We start from the raw sequence: 18,235 nt of genomic DNA on the forward strand, positions 1-18,235 counted from the left end.
CTCCGTGATTCATACATTGTGCATTGCAATGAGAGATACTAAACGATGACTATTTATATGCAAATACACTTATAGTACATTGTGTCTTATTGTCCTTCGGCTTAGTTAAATGTGGTTTCCAGGTCACTTCTAAAGGAGAGCTAATCCAAATGGCTAGACCTCCAATAGAAAACTTGGTCCACCAGAAATGGTCACCCTCCCCCATGCAAAGTCCACATTTTCTTCAGTGTGATTAGGAAATGATTTTTAAAAAGACAAGAACCCTGGTAAATCTTGTCTCTGTTAAGCTAGATGACTTTTAGAAACAGCACTTTACAGGGGCATCTGGGTGGTTCAGTGGGTTAAGCCTCTGTCTTCAGCTCAGGTCATGGTCTCCGGGTCCTGGGCTCGAGCCCCACATCTAGCTCCCTGCTTTGCAGAGAGCCTGCTTCTCCCTCTCCTTCTGCCTGTTCCCTCTCCTTCTGCCTGCCACTCCCCCTGCTTGTGCCCTCTCTCTCTGTGTTGAATAAATTTAAAAAATCTTAAAAAAAAAAAAAAAAGGAAACCACTTTACAAACCATTCCTACTTCATGTAAGTAATATCACTGAACTCTCAAGGTGCAGCAAGTTCTTAAAAATGATAATGAACTTAAGCTTTGACTCTGCTTGAATCTTCTGAGAAAATATTTTTCAGAAAAACAGTTTGAATACAACCAGAAAGATGTATCACCGTGTCACAACATCAGACATATTTTCATTGCATACAGTGTGGAGAAAATGACCAAATGTTGAGCTGATATTCCATTTTTGTAAAATTTACTGTAAAATGCTGCCCATTCTTATATTAAAATGCTTCTGTAGAGCAAAACTGGACAAACCCATATTGTGATATTTATAATTATTTGGGTTTTTTTCCTCTCTTTTCATTGCTTTTGCTCAACATCCACTACAACTCATTCAAAACTGAACTATTTATACAGCTTGAATAAAGTCAGATTAAATATTTGAGTTTTTATTTAGAAAACAAGTGAAGTTTTAAACACATTTAAGTATCTAGGGATTTATCTATACTTTTTCTTTCCATCCCCATTATTACAATGCTCTCTTTAACCCTCCAACACAAACACCTAATAACTGCATTATTACTGAATCCAATTGAAATTCTGAGTTTTCTCCCTGCTCCCTGGCAGCATTTGACATAGCTGCTGCTCCCTCCTTGAGAAACGCTTATTATGTGGTCCCTAGAACACCAAATACTTTTAGTTTTCCTCATACATCATTCTGTTCCTTCTTGGTCTTCTTCAATGGCTCTTATATCTGTCCTGAACCTCACTGTGTAAGATGTTTGAGAGTCAGTCCTTCGTTGCCTTGTCTTCCTTTTTTTTTTTTTTTTTTTTTAAAGAACACCCCATCCTCCTTCTTCCCAAGGTTGCTTTTTAGAATTCGAATGGAGTCTCTGGCTTTATGTTACTCCATCTTTTTATTTATTTATTTATTTATTTATTTATTTATTTGACAGACAAAGATCACAAGTAGGCAGAGAGGCAGGCAGAGAGAGAGAGAGGAGGAAGCAGGCTCTCCGCGGAGCAGAGAGCCCGATGCGGGGCTCGATCCCAGGACCCCGGGACCATGACCTGAGCCGAAGGCAGAGGCTTCAACCCACCGAGCGACCCAGGCACCCCTGCCTTGTCTTCCTTATCTGTACTTACTTCCTGGATGAGTTTGACAGTCTACTCTTTAAAATTCCATATACAGCCCACAAGTCTCATGTTTTCTCTAGCAAAGGCCTCTCTTAAACTCCAGATTTGTGTATGCAATGGTCCACTCAGTATCATCAGCTCTTAAATATCTAACAGATATGGAGAATTCAATATGCCCTTTATTGGGCTCCTGAAATTTCACCCAAATCTGCCTCACATATAGTTTTCCTCATCGTGGTTGGTACCAACTATCCTTCTTACTGAATACTGAATACTAAAATTATTTTGACTCATTTTTTCCCCTCCCATATTCTATATCCAGTAAGTCAGCAAATCATGCTGACTTATCTTCAAAATATATTCAGCATTTCATCACCTCTAAGCAGGTCTGCTCACCATCTGCATTTGAATACAAATTATAAACTAAATTATTCTAATTTAATAGAGATGTTTTACAATATTTGGGACATGTTTTTAGACTTTGGACTGATCATATTAATTCATTAAGGAGAAAGGGAAAATGTTTGACTCGTAACTCCCCTGTGTGCCATTTTAACAAAGTTATCTCATAGTACCAAACCTCAGTTTGCTTATATGAAAGAATTATGTAAGAATGTAATCTTCTATCTAAGCTGTTACCTCCAAGAAACTCTGGAATCTTACCTCTAAAATAGCCCGGTTGGGGCTGGAGGGGGTGGTGACCTGGAGCCTAGAAATGCACAGTGTGAGTCTCTTCTTTTATAATTCACTCAAAGGCAATTTTTGTGTTGCTTGCAAAGTCTACTGGATGGGACCTATGATATAATGCCTTTGTGTTACATTATATATTGTGGTCCGCACTGTAGTTTATCAAAGCCATTTGTGGTATGAGAGATGGTTTCAAAGTTTCAAGTCTGGATTTTGAACAGGAAAACAGAGGAAAAGCTGGTTTGGAGACATGGTGGTAACTTTAATGTCCAGTCTTGTGTATGAGAGATTCATGGAGAAAGAGCTCCTTCACAGTCTGAGACAGTATCTGGAGGCCAGCAGAGAGCAAGGGGCTACAATAAACAGCTGACCTAACACAAGACGATGGCATCTTTAGGAAAGAGAACAGAAGTAAGAGGACCCAAGGAGACAAGGCAGTGGAGGCACAAATCTTTTACTAGACTTTGATTTCAACTTTTGGAGCTCTAGTTTTGGCTAGCATGGTAATATTATCCATCCAAATTTTTATTCTCACCCAAGGAAATGCGTTGTGCTTTAAAAGCTCTCCCTAGCAACCAAAAAGTCTTCCACTGATAACTGTAATTTCAAAACAAAAAAAGAACAACAAAAACCTTGGTGATTCACTGAAGTGTTGTCTACAACATTTAGGACATCGGACTGCCCGGTATGCGGAGCAAGTCTTAATAAAATCACCTAAATAATGCAGTAGCCTTGCTTGCTTCGGTAAGTTGTGACACAGACCCAGCTTACCCCCAACTCCTCTGAGGCAAGAAGATAAAAAGCGTTGTGCTGAGCAGAATCCCCTCTCGGCATAACACCGTGAAGAGCACAGAAACTGTGGAGTCCGTGCCCTGGGTTTGAATTCTACCGCTTCTACAGCTTGTGGCCCCGTAAGTTAAGTTTCCCCATCTGGGAAATGTGCACCTTCCTTGCGGTAATCTTGTGAGCATGCAGAGAGATCCAATGCCATGAAAAGAAACAATTGGCCCAGAAGGCGGATGGCAGGAATCAAACACTGTGCACTCCATTTGTCAGCACTTGAACCAAGGAGCCCAAGGTAGATCACTGGGCTCCATGTAAACAGTCATGAAGCCACGATAAAATTATGTTTAAGAATACATAGAATGCCCTGCCTGAACAGCCTCAAGTGATTTTCAACACCAATTAAGTTTATAGAAAATTCTCCTCTAGTGTTTCGCCGTCTCTTTGTATAAACACAAGAATAACCCAGAAAGGACACTTGAATGCAGTCAATAAAAATGTAAAAAAAAATGTGTCAAAATTTAAAAGTATTCTTATTATGGGCTCTGAAGGTCTAGTATTCTTACTTGATGATCTTGAAATAGAAGCAAACCTATTATTGGTTGTTAGCATTACTTTTCCATAACACGCTGTTAGGAAATCCAATTAGATTGTGCTGACAACCTTATTTTAAAGGTACTTTAATTTAAATGTGAAAGTCTAAAATTTTATTGTGCGCTCTCTTGCCACAAAAACATTTTATTTTATGAACTTCTTTTTTTGTTAAATATGAACAGAAAGGGAAAAAGAGAGAGAAAGAAATGCCCAAATGCAATGTTGCTGTAAAAACTGCATGATTTTACAAACACTGTAACTTTCAAGAGCTCTGTAACTTCAATAAAGAGAAGCAATACCACCAATATGGAAATACTTGTTAAAGAAGGTAAAAATCTCTGAAACAGCAGTACTCTGATTCTAACAATTCAGACTTAATGAAACATTTAGAATATGCTATTACTGATACTGTTCATTTAAATATGCTATTACTGATATTGTTTCATTAGGTATACAATTTCTTGCTCAGTGTTTTCATGCCTAAGTGACCTCTAAATTGGTCTGCTGCAAATCACTGCTAATGGACTCACAACAATGTACACCACTCGACCATTTACAGAGACTGAATGACACAGGGAAGAGGCTCGGATTTCTCAGGAGACACATGAATCCCAAACAACAAAATAGGCTTCCTTTTTGCTGGGTGTTCTTCTCTCTCTCTTTCCCTTTCAACACTCACTTTCTTTTTCTCTCTCCCTTCCAGCTTCCCACCTGTCTGTCCTGCACTCTTTTTTCTCTTCACTCTCTCATCCTCTGACGCTTTCCCCAAACGCACCCCGACGATGTCTAAGTGGGGCTCCAGCGTGGTATGTTCTGCCTTTGAAAATAACAGAACCCATTGCTCAAAACTGTGATTTATAGAAAGTGATGAGAAATGGAATGTTTGTGATTCCTCCATGCCGAGTGGCATCGATACGGAATGGACAAAGCCAGCACCACCGTTACAGCTGAGGAGTGAAAGGGGGTGTGGACTCTGATGTCTGAGAGACAACATGAGTTCCAATGCGGGATTTCATTACCTGGACAGCCTGGAGTATGTATCTTTGCTGGATTCCTGCATAATCTCTGGAAACGGGGGCTCCTAACAAGGTGTGTTTTGTAGGCTTTTCACACGTTAAATCGCTTACTCAACAAATATTTATTGGGTGCCGCCCCTGCCTAGACATTGTTCAATGGGTGGGTGATACAGCAATGAACAAAACAAACAAAACCCTTCCCTTATTGAAGCAAGCCTACAGTCTGTTTAGAGAAGGTAGATCATAAATAAATGTAAGAAAATGCAAGATAATGACTAAATGCAATGATAATGCCTATGAAATTCTAGCAGTATGGTTAGAATATAGCAAGTGCTTACTAAATAATCATTCGGGTTAATTTTCAGATGAACTCAACTCGTTGGTAGGCAGTATCCATCATGAAATGAACAGAGTCCTTATTAATCTCAGAACTGGACTGAAAACACAGAGGCAAAGACTGCCTTGAAGCAAAGGAGAGAATCAGTCAGCTGCCCGCACACAGGGAAATAAAGCAAATTATCACTACCCTCTACGCCACCATGTACCTTCCGGCCCCTGGAAGGTGAAAATAAAGGCCATTTTGTTCTGCCCATAAAAGAATGTGTCCAGTGCCAGAGAAAAAGAAAGTTGTTATTTTACTCTGACAAGGTCCCTAATAAAAATAATATATAAGGATCTATTGATTTTTTCACAGTCCAGTGTGTGTGTGTGTGTGTGTGTGTGTGTGTGTGTGTGTGTGTGTTCCTTGAAGTTTTATGTTTACCATGCCCAAGCAAAAGGGGATTTTCTTATATTCTGACAACTTCCGTCAAGGAGTCATTTCAGAGGTTCCTTTGAGGTGACCTGTGTGGTCACATAATTGCACGCTAGCTGCAGAAAAGGGGAGCAAAGCCCAGGGAGGCCAGGGACTGTCTCTCTTCTCAGTAAGCGAGTGAAGAGCAGTGTAGAGACATGAGAGCGAACAGTCGAGAAGGAAACAGGAAAACACCCAATTAAGAGTCAGGGGCACATGTTCTATAGACCACTTGGCATTTATACATACGTAATTAAGCAACAAAACAATGTGAGATTTGGTATTTGGGAGGCTGCCCTGCCTGTCTTTTTATGGGCCACCTCCCGCCAGATGATAGCGTGACGTGGGGAGCATGGCAACCCTCCCGATGTGTGCTCATATGGTGTCACGGGGGCCATTAGCCCCAAGAATAGCAGCGGTAGGGCTGTTTTATTTTTATGCAGGAGTGGCCATGCCACTGAGTTAGTCCATGAGAGAAGTCCGATTCATTTCTCCAATATACACCTTTTAAAACTCTGTGCTTACCGGAATCAATCTAATGGCCATTTATGATACAATAATCCCCATCCATTTGGTCTGTATCTGCCAGATTTATCCGATCATTTGGAGGGTTTAGTATTGTATAATTTTAGTTCTCTGGAGTAAAGCATGGCATGCCACTACCGAGTGCAGATTGCTCTGGGGATAAAGAGTATATACATTATTTTACAGATAATATATAGAGGTGTGTATGTGTTTAAGCACTCATCACATATTGCCTTGGGATAGAAACAGGAAACAGTTACAGCGATTTGCTACAGGCTGAAGATATTTGTAAACCATGATTATAAATTTAACACATGCAGCAGGAGTCAAAGCTTATTTGTGCTGAAGGCTAAAAGGGGCCTTGGGGTACTGTTGCTTAAGAGTTACAGGATTTCAAATAACCATAGCTGGCCCCAATTTTGTTTTACAAAGTCTATCGGCATAACTCCCCTCCTTTGCCACACAAGTTATTTGCTGGGACTGTTCCTCGATAAGTTAAGAATTCTTGATGTACCAAGTACTATCCCTGTGACAGGGAGAGAAATTATCTGAGTGTCATAGGGCTGGCTTGAGAATGAAATAATATCACATAAAAAGATCACATATAAATAAGATCACACGAAGGCAAGATTCAACAGCTGACGGACATGTTTAAGGACAGGGAGGTTGGCTGTTACTGCCATGAATCAGATTCTGAGATGCTGGGGCTGGTATGTCTTATTTCTAGGCAGGTTCCGATTTACTTCCCCTCCCTTGAAGCCCACACTCTTACTTTAGTGGGCATGAAGAGAGGGGAAGAGTTCTTGTTTGTCTGTTTCTTTGCTTACTTTTGTTTCTTAGATAAGGTGACCTATTTGACATAGCATAGCTTTGTCTTTATACATACATACAAAAGCTGCATTTCCATTTCTGCCGCTTACTAGTTAGGTGACTTTAGGCAGGCTATTTTCTGAATCGTAGTTTCCTTTTCTAAAATGGGGACAATAATTCCTACACCTTGGGATCACTGTGGGAATTAAATGAGAGCCTGGATTTCCTTGAAGAAGGTGGACACTAAGTGACATCAAGCTGGTCCTGTGCCTCATTTTTCTCATTTTTAAAAATTATTTTATTTTATTATTTTTTTAATGATGAAAAAAACTGTATTTAGATTTAACCAGCTGCACTCAGTTTAGATGATCCCAAATTGGTTGGCAGTATCCAAACCATCATAGTCAGGAGCCAGTTGAACATATGCCTCCTTCTCTCCGTCAGGCTTGATCAAGGTGTTGACCTTGGCCACTTCAATGTCGTAGAGCTTCTTCACAGCCTGTTTGATCTGGTGTTTGTTGGCCTTGACATCCACAAGGAACACAAGTGTGTTGTTGTCTTGTTTTCTTCAGGGCTGACTCAGTGGTCTGGGGGAACATGATGATGGCATAGTGATCAAGCTCTTTTCTCCCGGGGGCGCTCTTCTGAGGGTATTTGGGCTGCCTGCAGAGACGCAAAGTCTTGGGCTGTCCGAACGTAGGTGACATGCAGATCTTCTTTTTTATGTGACTGTGGATGGCTTTAGCGGCACTTTCTTGGCCTTCAAAGCCTTTGCTTTGGCTTCAACTTTGGGAGGGGCAGGGGCTTCCTTCTTAGCTTTCGGCACCATCTTCGTAAAAGGGAGTCTTTTTATTTTATTTTTTATTTAAATTCAATTAACTAACATAGAGTGTATTATTAATTTCAGAGGTAGGGTTCAGTGATTCATCAGTCTTATATCACACCCAGTGCTCATTACATCACGGGACCTCCTTACTGTTCATCACCCAGTTACCCCATCCCTCCACTCCTTACCCCTCCAGCAACCCTCAGTTTGTTTCCTATGATTAAGAGTCTCTTATGGTTCGTCTCCCTCTCTGATTTCATCTTGTTTTATTTTTCTCTCCCTTCCCCTATGATCCTCTGTTTTGTTTCTTAAATTCCACATATACATGAGATCATAAGATAACTGTCTTTCTCTGATTGACTTACTTCACTTAACATGATACCATCTAGTTCCATCCATCTTGTTGCAAATGGTAGGATTTCTTTTTTTGATGGCTGAGTAATATTCCATTATATATATATACTATGTATATATATTTTTTATATATATATATACATACACACGCACACACACACACCCCATATCTTCTTTATCCCTTCATCTGTCAATAGACATCTGAACTCTCTCCATAGTGTGTCTATTGTGGACATTGCTGCTGTAAACATCGGACTGCTACACTTATATCCTTGGGGTAAATACCTAGTAGTGCAATTGCTAGGTCATAGGGTAGCTCTATTTTCAAATTTTTGAGGAACTTCCATACCATTTTCAGAGTGGCTGTACCAGTTTGCATTCCCACCAACAGTGAGAGAGGGTTCTCCTTTCTCCGTATCCTCACCAACATCTGTCGTTTCCTGAGTTGTTAATTTTAACCATTCTGACTGGTGTAAGGTGGTATTTCACTGTGGTTTTGATTTGTATTTACCTGATGCCGAGTGATGCTGAGCATTTTTTTCATGTGTTTGTTGGCCATTTTTATGTCTTCCTTGGAGAAATGTCTGTTCATGTCTTCTGCCGAGTTCCTAATTGGATTATTTGTCCTTCGGTGTTGACTTGATTTGATCTCCAAATTTGGCAGGCCTTCTATATCCACTGGAATACAAGATCAAAATAAATTCAGTAATGTTTTTTGTCTTACATTCTCTAGGACTACTGAAGTCCGAACAGATGTCCATCCCTTGATGAACCAGTAGGCCATTAGAAAAGGGGTATATGCTTAACAGTGGGATCTGGGCAAGGTGTAGAGAATAATCTTGTGATACCCCAGAAGAACAATGGACACATTTTTTTTGGAATCCTGCACTGTCCCTTCAGAGGACACTGTAACTTTTTTCTTCAGTAACTTTTCATTCTAGATAGATCATTGATAAAACTTACTTCATACTGTGGATATCTGTCATTAAAATGAATCATTTATCTATAATACAAATACTAGTTGTTTCTTTTCTTCTTCTTCTTGGTTACTAGAACATAACTAGTACTCATTTTTAAAATATCTTGATAATGTGAAGAAAGTTGGAAGACATCTGTTTATTTGGGATAAAAACACTAGTGTGTCTAAAAGCAGACCTAGGGGCGCCTGGGTGGCTCAGTGGGTTAAGCCTCTGCCTTCGGCTCAGGTCATGATCTCAGGGTCCTGGGATCGAGCCCCACATCGGGCTCTCTGCTTGGCGGGGAGCCTGCTTCCTCCTCTCTCTCTGCCTGCCTCTCTGCCTACTTGTGATCTCTCTCTGTCAAATAAATGAATAAAATCTTTAAAAAAAATAATAAAAGCAGACCTAACAATTACTTTAAGTACTTATGGCAGATTCATGGTCCTGTTACTGATATGCTGTTTCAGAATCCAAGAATCTGGGGTCAAAAACACTGTATTCCAATAAATTTTCTGGGTGACTCCTGTGCAGACTTTATAGAGTTCTGCTATAGGTAATCAACATGAATAACTCAGGAAGCATTTGGGTAACACATAGTTTGCCTTCTCTCTAAGAGTTCTCAAATCATTGCTAGTACAGTATGAAGAAGGACAGTAACATTCATTAAGCACTTATTGTGTACCTGGTATTCTGCCAGACACTTGCCATGCAGATCTCATTCATTCTTCATAGAAAAGCCAGGCACTTGCCATGCAGAGCTTCATTTATTCCCATTTCCCAGATGAGTCAATGGAGGCTCAGAGAGGTTACGCCATTAAGAAGAGATTAGTCACACAGCTGGTAGGTAGTAGAATGCAGCTCAGTCTGCCTTTAGCACCTGAATGACTCAGTTCCATTTCTCCTAACAAATCCCTACATGATGTCCTTTAAAAACACTTCCTTGGTCCTTCATTCAATTTATGTTCATTAAACTGAGTTGTTTTCAGTAGTTACGAACTTTTATGATTTTTTTTTCTGGTTATTACTGGCAATATGCTTTTCCTACAGTGCCTTGGTAGTTAAACCCACATGTTACTATCTGTCTGGCCTCTTAATAGAATGTACTTATTTGCACAATCCGTTCCCTGTACAGTTGTTTATTTCTTGGCCCAGCTGTAGATTAATTATAATGCCCATGTTTATGTTCTTATGGGTGCTGTTCTAAAATCATTTTTTAAGTCAGTTATTAAAAATGCTAGATGACATAAAAATGGTTGTTCTTTTTCTTTTTTTTATGAAAAATCTCCTAGTTTAAAATTCCCAAGTTCTAATTCAAGGACAGAAATTAATTTTATGGTGTGAAGTTGGGGGCAATTTATGGAAGCTAACAGAGATAAATAAAACGTGATTCTTTTTCCTAAAACACATGTGATATTGTTTTAAGTCAACAAATTCATTTTAAAGCAAAAAACACTGCCACACAACTCAGAGAATGAATAAGGCTGCTGTATTTAGGAAAATACTAGAGTTCAGCATTCCAAGTGTGACCCGTTTCTGAATTCAACCCCTCTAGTGGGGAATTAGAGTTGAACCCTTGGCCCTGTGTGGTGAAAGACCTACAATTAAGGTCCAATATTATGTGCCGTCATGACATCTGGTGAAACTGAGGTTGTGAATGGCCTAACTACAATTCCCCTCCCAGCTCTGCTCCCCTAATGAAGGTCCCCTAGCCAAAGAATCCTCTTAATCAAAGGACCAGGTGCAGTTCCTGAATATCAGGTTCCAGTCTTTTGCCAACCCTTGGAATTATTCAAACAAAACCATGACATTCCCCCCGCAGGGCAGAGAGGACAATCCTCTGTTTCACTCTTACGTAGTCTGCCTCACTGACCCCGGTTGCTCACTCTGCTCCCAAGTACACCCTTCTGTGGCTTCGTGTGGCAGGTGGTGAATTGCTGTCCTCCGTCATTGGGCTGTGAGTACATGCAACCAAAAAACTAACCATCTCATCTGTCCAGGGGTAGCTTCAGCCATTTCAGTAACCATAGGGCAGGAATCCCTCCTCGTCAGTGGGGTGACTAGAAAGCTGTTCAAACACTAAGCCATTCTTTGCAGTTTTCATGTTCAGAACCTGTAACTCATGTGAATCTCGCTGGGAAGAAGTTAATAGGAGATATCCGTATTTCGAGAGAAAGTTCTAGACTTAGCCAACATGGTGAGAAGCCCATTCATTCAGACTGGCAGTGAAAGTGCAGAGTACGCTTGGCATCGAGAGTATGGAGAGGAATCACATGCCATTTGGGGCTTTCTGCTGATACGGCTCTCAAGAAATCATTTCCTTGGACATTACTCTATGACTGTGAAAGCATCTGCTAAATTCCTATTACTGGAGAATTATGCAAACTAGACAACTGACGTAATTGCAAGAACACAATGTACTTCAAAATGCACTTAATGGGACACCTGGGTGGCTCAGTTGGTTAAGTTGCTGCCTTTGGCTCAGGTCATGGTTCCAGGGTCATGAGATCGAGTCCCAGATCGGGCTCCTTGCTCAGGGGGGAGCCTGCTTCTCTCTGCCTCTGCCTGCCACTCTGCCTGCTCGTATACTCGCTCTCCCTCTCTCTCTCTCTCTCTCTGACAAATAAATAAATAAATAAATAAAATCCTTCCCACTTAAAATCTATGGAAGAAAATATTAAAAAGGTCACTCATAACCTCATTATTTAAAATTAGATATGTTAATATAAAAGGAAGTCCCATCCTTCAACTTTAAAATTCCAGGTTCAAGAATTTGGTACACAACCTTCATTGTTTTTCTAATGTCTTCACAAACACAGTTATATGTACACAGGTACATATATACACAGTAGTATATTTTACAAAAGTAGAACCATTCAATGCACACAGTTCAGCAAATCGTTGTTGTTGTTGTTTTTCCCCAACTCACAATATATCATGATCCTACATTCAGGTCAGTATATATGTATAACTCATTGTTTTTTAAGATTTTATTTATTTATTGAGAGAGAGAGAACACAAGTGGTGGGGAGAGGCAGAGGGAGCAGACCTCCCGCTAAGCAGAGAGTCCACCTTGAGGCTCCATCCCAGGACTCTGAGATCATGACCTGAGTGAAGGCAGACACTTAACTGACTGAGCCACCCAGGCATCCCTATAACTCATTATTTTTTACTAATTATTATTTCATTATTTTGATGAACTGCAATTTAACTACTACCCCACTGCAATGGGACGCACAGCTGGTTTCAGTATTTTGCTATTACACATGACATGCAGTGACGCTGAAATTAGATAAATCAGAATGAGTCCCAGATCTGTCACTAACATATCTGATTGTGGGTACTTTTCCTAACCACTCTGAGCATCATTTTTATTTTATATATAAAATGGAGAATAGGAGAACTGTTCAGGGTTGCTGTTAGGATAAAATAATGTGTTTAAATAAACACTTATCATAGTCTATGTAACATTTTAATACGTGACATGACTTAGAAACCCAAGAACTACTATTAAAAACCTTACATACTTTGTTAAATAGTTCAGGTTTTCCTTAACTTTAACCATTGGGATAACACTGTTACAATTTTGCCATATCTGTGAGCTATTTTCTCTCTTATTTATATAACAGTATATAAGTATATATAGTACATATAATTTTATATTATAATATAAAATACATATAACAGTATCACTTACAATATATCTAAATTTAAAAATTTAAAAGTGGACACTCTCTTTCTGTCATGAAATAATGAATCTGTACCTAATTGCAATTTCATAATAAACCTCATACAATAAAAATATTACATACATTATATATGCATCAAGGTCCAATCAGAAGAGAGAAACTTCACTGGCAATGCGAACAGGAAAAATGTAATCTAAAGAAATAATAATGAGTACCAGTGGTTAGCTACCAAAAGAGGTTTTTTAGAATAGATTCTAATGAAGACACAGCCACTATAAGGAGAAGCTACCATCCTCAGGGCTGAGGGAGAATCAGCAGAGAGGGAACTAAGCACGGGGAAGAGCCCTGACCTACAAGGCTGAGATTCTGATCCCCCTCAGAAACAGCTCTCTGGAAGGTGTAAAAAAGTTTGTTGGTATGATTCGGGGCAGAATTTAGCCACAGGAAGCCTGCTGATGGGGTCGCAGTGGACTAGAGTTTGTCCATACGAGACTGTTCACCTGGGGTACCCAAGACACTTGCTGGACAGTGAAGGACACTGGGTATCCCGCACGCGGCTGGCAGCCACAAGAGTAAAAGTAAACAGGAACCAAGAAGAAAAACCCTTCTCTGCTGAGCCTTCCAGTCTCCCACCAGCATCCTCTATGGACAGCGTCCAACATTGCACCACCTGGCAAAGGAGATATATTTATAGGTTCTAGCTGGGACACTAAATAAAGAAAAAGGAAGGTGGATTTGGAGCTGAGAAGCAATAGAGGAACCTGCACAGTTTTGCCCTTACCACTTAAAATCATCTGACGTAGTCTCAGGAGGGCACGCACCGTTCCGAGAAACGCTGACACGGAACGCTGACTTTTAAATGCATAGTTTCACATCCATGATCACCTATTACCCTTAAGACCTCTGTGCGGGTGGATAGTGTTGATGGTCTAGATTGAACTCTACTCTACAGATCAGAAAACCAAGGCAGACGCTAATTTATTGCCTAAGATCACCCATTTAGCTACCAGCGTAATATGGCTTTTCTCTCACTTGATATCCAGTTTGGCTTCTTCTACATCCTTAGATCTTTTACATCCTGAAGGGGTGAAATGGAACACACTGGTTTCTTGGTTCTTTTGAAGAATTAATATGTGCAAAGTGTTCAGCTAATTTATTGTTTCCTCTCATTTCAAATTAGACAACAGTAAGCTCGGACTGCACTATTAATATTAAATTTGAACGGATCATAAGAAAGAGCTCATTTGGATGGAAACTATCCCAGGCTAGGATTTTAGAAATTCCAATTTCAACCATTTTTCATTGTCTTGCTGTGTGACTTAGAGCAGATCATTTCCCTGTCTCTCTGGGTCTCAGTTTCTTCATCTTTAAAGAGGATTTTTATTTATCCCCAAGCTTCCTTATAATACTATTATTTTGGAGGTGGGATCAATGCTCAGGCTTTGGTGATATGCTTTAGGATATACAGGATTTCATCAGCAATCATTCTACCCCTTTCAAACTTTTTAAACCTCATCCCTGAGTGGATAAAATCTAAGCATCTCAGGGTGACATACCAAGCTTTCTAAGACTTGATCCCTGTTTTTAATCCTGTCTTATATCCCACAATTTTTCACTTTTTGGACTATTCCAAACACTCTACTCATTCCATTTATCATGGTTTCTTTGCGTATCTGCCCAATACAATGTCCTACCCTCACTTCTTCACCCCAATGGCCATTCCATGATCTTCCTCTCCTCTTGAAAAAATGTCATCAACCCTTCAGCCTGGGCTAAGTGACCTTGCTCATTGTATGCCTTGTAAATTTCTCACAGCCCTAGACATTTGTCTGTGGATAAATGAGAGTTCTTTATTTAAAAGCACCCCCCACAAGTATAAAGGCAGCCACAAGAACATATTAATGTTTTTTTTATCAGATCATTTGTATTAAAAATGAACTGAACACTTAAAATTCTCATTCCCTGGTTGTTCAGACCTTTTCTACTCCATACTACTTAAAGAAAACTTGGCAGCATGTGATTTGTATTTGTGTATGCCCCGCAAAGTCTGTGTTAATGTTTGATCAGGAGTTATCTAATCCAGGTGTCAAATGATTTATTTTGATATGGGTTTCAGCATCCTTGGTCAAAATCTCTGCTTTGTGGAGCTAGGTGTTAATAGCACTATAATATCAAAGTGTCATTTCTGGGCTGGAAATGCTTCACTTCAGCCACAAATGAATATTGTCAAAGGCGATTAACTGTGTCACCTTAATAGATGAGGCTGCTCTCCCTGCCTGCCCTTGCAGGGGTGCTCACCTAGAAGAAATGTTGCTTTGTGAAGGAATGGAAAGGTAAAGAGGGCAATCTGGTAGAGAAAAAAGTGAAGCAGACCATTAGCCTACTCAGTGTTCAGGGCATGGTTTTTAAGCTAAGTTGAAGTTCAGCAGTTTGGCATTTCTGATATTGCTTAACTATGGAAATTGAATGAGTCCCAAGTGCTTTTTCCTGGGAACTGGGAATTTCTTCAATAAGAAAAGGGGGAAAATTGGAAAAACAAAAATAGGTTGCTTCCAAATCTTCCCACACTGAACGTAATTCAGAATAGTTATTCCATATATGATTTTTCATCAAATGCATGAATGTTAATAAAGTTTCAAGTGCATGTGCCATAAGAAAGTAGAATATATTTTTTCTGTAGCTAGCCCCCCAGACCCCAAAAGCAAATCTTATGTTCCACCTTTAATAATTCTACTATATTAATTCTATATCTATCCCTCCCCTAAATTCTGGGGCATACAAGTCAACTTTTTTATTTCAATTTTTTTTTTTAGAACTTAGAAAGGCTAGGGTAATAAAAGAACACAAAAAGATCTTTTGGAGATGTTGCTTCTCTTTTACTTTAACAAAAGGTAGAATGTGTAATGTGGGTCTCTGTAATGAAAATTGCATCGCTTGAGTACAGGCTTGGACTAAGTGTTAATAGATATAATTATTCCTGTAAAGCAATGTTGTAATGTGGTGGAAACCACACGTATAATGGAAATTGGTGATTTATTCTTATTTCTTCATCTTTTCTGAAATATCCATGCAGACGAAGGTGAAACAACTCAAGATTAGATTTCTAATATCCCTATTTTTTAGGTGGTATGTGGAGGAGCGAGGTGAACTGTCTACTGTCTGTTAGATGAGCAAGTTCAGGATGAAAACTGAGATCTCCAAAGTTCCAGGGAAATGTACTTTATTTTTAATGCTTTTTAACTACATAAGTAATTTAAGTAATCTTTACACAGTGTGGGGCTTGAAATCACGACTCTAAGATCAAGAGTCACATGCTCAAGTGATTGAGCCAGGTACGTGCCCCTGGAAATATGTTTTTTGCTTTCTCTCTCTCTCTCTCTCTCTCTCTCTCTTTTTGAATTTACAGGAAGCCCAACCCTTTCCATTAACTATTAACAAGAGATGAAACTCAGACATATTAATTTTAAAAAATCAAGGCTATTTGAACAGGCATATATATGAATACAAACTAAATATAAATAAATAATTAAGGAAAATTGAATAAAGTAGGTATAATGTTACTATGCAACAGGCAAACCCTAAAGTTCTCACAATGAAAACCTGCAAGGTGATGGGAAAAGCCCTCATTTTTAAATAGGAGAGCTTCATTTACCATAACCTAACTAACCTTGGGTAAGAGAAATATCCAGGGGTGCCTGGGTGGCTCAGTTGGTTAAGCCGCTGCCTTCAGCTCAGGTCATGATCCCAGGGTCCTGGGATCAAGCCCCACATCGGGCTCTCTGCTCAGGAAGGAGCCTGCTTCTCCCCTTCTCTCTCTCTGCCTGCCTCTCTTCCTACTTGTGATCTCTGTCTGTCAAATAAATAAACAAAATCTTAAAAAAAAAAAAAAGAAGAAGAGAAATATCTAATTGCAACCCTTCTAGCCTTCTTGTCCTATCTAAAGGGGAAAAACAACCCAGAAGTATTTAAAAAGATCACAACCCAGGGGCACAGTTTCACTAAGACTAAAACCTGATCATAAGACTGTAGAATCCTTCCTACTTCCCCTTCTACACACACACACACACACACACACACACACACACACACACATATTACTACCACTACCAGATTAATAGGGACTCCTATTCAACAGGGGAGAAAAAATCAGAATTCTATAGGAATTTTTAGTTTCTGATACCTATAGGTAAAACAAATAGTAAATGCAGCTTACTCAAATACACATAAAGCTGCACACTAAAGATTTATTTGCCCAAGATTCCTTGGTTTAATTTACCATCTAGACCTTTCAACACACACCAAAAAACATTATAAGGTATAATAAAAAAAATACAGTTTAAGAGGCAGAATAAGGATCAGCACCAGACTTGGAAATAAGAGAGATGCTGGAATTATCAGACTGGGAATTAAAAAAAAATTTTTTTACTAATATGCTAAGTCAGAGAATGGAAAAAGTGTACAACACAAAAACAGATGGGTAATGTAAAAACTCTAAGGAAGAATCAAAAGAAAATGCTATTAATAATAATAAAAAGAAACTGAAAGAGAAAGGATGCCTTTGATGAGCCCCTCAATAAACTGTGGACATGAGAGGAAATAATCAATGAGCTTTAAGAAATATCAATAGAAATTTCTAAAACTGAAATGCAAAGAGAAAAACAATATAAAAGACAGAACCAAATGTCTAAGAACTGCAGGGCAGTTACCAAAGGTTAGAAACAAACCACACATCCGATAGGTAGCTCAGAGAACACCAAGCAGGATAAGTACCAAAATATACCAAGACATATCATATTCAAGCTACAGAAAGTAAAAAAGGAGTCAATCGTCAAAGAAGCCACAGGGGACAAATACATCTTACCTATAGAGAAACAAATATAAGAATAACACTGGGCATGTTAACTCAGGAACCATGAAAGCAAAAAGAGAATGGAGGGAAACATTTAAAGCAATGAAAGAAAAAAAAAAGCCAACAATCTATAATTCTATATCTAGTGAAATTATCTTTCAAAAATAAAGGAGAAAAAAAGATTTCCTCAAACAAACAAAAATTGAGAGGAACTGTAACCAGTAGATCAGGTTTCCAAGGAATGTAAGAACAAATTCTTCAGAAATAAAGAAAAAAATACAGGTAAGAAACTTGGATCTACCTAAGGAAAGGAAGAGCAATGAAGATAAATGAATGTGAAATTATGTACTTTATTTTTATCACTCCTAATTGTTCTAATGGACAAAAATTTATTCAAATAATAATAGCAACAAAGTATTTGGTGATCATGCCTTATGTTTAAGTGTAATAAGTAACAAAAAAGTTACAGGGAAAAGAATTGAGAATCCTCTGTTACTAGGTACTTGTACTAACTGTGAAATGTTATAGTTTTATTTGAAAGACAATGTGGCTTCGTTGTAAATATATATTGTAAACTCGAGGGGAACCACCAAAAAAGAGTAAGAAGAAAAAACATAATTGGTATGATAAAGGAGGAGAAAAAATAGGATATAATGTTGCATTAATTCTATAGA

The 18,235-nt window shown here is 38.9% G+C and overlaps 1 pseudogene across 1 annotated transcript; it reads right to left on the reverse strand.

The window, feature by feature from the left end:
- Positions 1-7,248: 7,248 nt before the first annotated feature.
- Positions 7,249-7,716, reverse strand: LOC308359000 (large ribosomal subunit protein uL23-like; annotated as a pseudogene). The gene has a single exon. The product of its transcript is annotated as a large ribosomal subunit protein uL23-like (transcript).
- Between the last annotated feature and the right edge of the window lie 10,519 nt (positions 7,717-18,235).

This window comes from Martes martes (assembly GCF_963455335.1).
Source record: "Martes martes genome assembly, chromosome: 17".
In the NCBI taxonomy this organism is placed as follows: Eukaryota; Metazoa; Chordata; class Mammalia; order Carnivora; family Mustelidae; genus Martes; species Martes martes.